The sequence below is a fragment of the Aaosphaeria arxii genome, assembly GCF_010015735.1.
Source record: "Aaosphaeria arxii CBS 175.79 unplaced genomic scaffold BU24scaffold_6, whole genome shotgun sequence".
In the NCBI taxonomy this organism is placed as follows: domain Eukaryota; kingdom Fungi; phylum Ascomycota; class Dothideomycetes; order Pleosporales; genus Aaosphaeria; species Aaosphaeria arxii.
Genome location: NW_022983479.1, coordinates 983,258 through 985,000, shown reverse-complemented (window position 1 = coordinate 985,000; position 1,743 = coordinate 983,258).

Below are 1,743 nucleotides of genomic sequence, written 5' to 3'. Positions count from 1 at the left end.
GTACTTTGAGAGACGTTGTAGATAGCTGCAGCACGCCGTTGAGAAAGTGTTGCATCTTGTTTTATAGCCTGGATTGCAAGCTGTATTTGAGATTCTTTTTGATTTAATTGCACGTGTGGTAGTTGCATGCTGTGATGAATTGCTGTGGTAACTGAAAAGTTGGTGTGGTCTTGGCAGAGTGATCAGCTCGCCCGTCTGATCAGCTCGCCCGTCTAGTACGTTAGTGCCAAACGCCTCTCACTTTATAACAAAACAAATAGAGCTTGTGCGTGTTTCATTTACAATCGGAACAGGCATTGAATCTCTAATTAAATGGAATACCTGAAGTCCACAACATTCTTATCATCGAAATGCGAAGATGCACAGCGGCTCCCAAAAAGCAGTAATCGGGATGATCTAAACTGCGTTTGGACGGATAATTCACGAAACGAAAGTCACAACACCTAAGAGTTGTGACATGTTCAATATGGCCTGGTGCAAGTTCTGAGATCAGAGCATTTGCTTGAGATTCTTTGTCGCTTGGGCGAGAACAAGCGGAAATCAGCGATTCTATCCAAAGGCATGTCCAATTTATGGAAGTAGGTTGAGTTATCCAGAAGATATGCACGGTTTCAGCCACTGAATTCGTGTATGGTGGTCGGATCCTCGGCCCAACCCCACCCCCACTTCCAAATAGCCCGCCGTTCCTTGGCCCAATGATGTATCTTGGCCGGGTACCTCCGAACCATCTCGTAATGAATTGCATCTCAAATGGCCGTAGATTGGCCCCCGAATATCCTCAAGTGCCTATCTATCCTGCTACACCACAGTATCCACCTTGATTCTTCAATGATGTTGCTTGATGAATTGGGCCCGAGAGTAGCGCTAGTTTGACAATACGAAGAGGAACTTAGGAAGACGCGCTCTTGGAAGGTATTACATGACTATTCCTATTGTCAAATTAGCGCTGCTCTCGGGCCCACCTCATCGAACGTGGTTCTTGGGGTTTTTGCTTTGTTCTTTACACCTTCTTGCATTCGCAAAGATGGCGTCCAGAGGCTTGCCGAACATCACCAAAGACATAAACTTACATCGATAGTGCGAAATGAATTGAAAGGTGTAGGGGTGTAGAATCACGTGTAAAAGGAAAGGCACGAAGCAGAGCATAGATAGATAGATAGATCAGGGCAGCTGAGAGTACCTGAGTGAGTAAGTGAGTAAGTGAGTGAGAGAGGGGGGCAGATGCGAATATTCATCTATCCTAGCTATCCCCCAATTGCGGGTCGTGCCTATGATGCTCCATATTACAGAGGCGTATATACGCATCACTCTCGCCGATTACATGGAGCTGGGATAGCGCGTCAATATTGTTCTAGGAAGATTCAGCCGAGTGCCAAGACCGTCTAGGAGATGCAATCAAACTAACTTTATTGATCAAAGCGATTCACGATCTAAAGTTGCTTCGAGGTCGATAGAAAGCGCCATGGAGAGGGGGTTGTCTTTGTCCAAAGGCACTCTGAATGACTGCCACAGCGCCGCCAGTCTGCAGATGCCTTTCAGGGACGCGGGACGCTCTAGTTGTGATCAGTATCTTTGGGGAGGGCGTTGGCGTCCTTACCTGAATCTAGGGTATTGGTAGAGCCGCTTGACGTACATATAAGTCGTATAGAATCAGGAAAAATGCCAGAATTCTCGATAGTTGGTCACTCTCTTCCAAATTTGATATTACAATACAGGGTCTCGTCATTGGCACTTACAATCAGC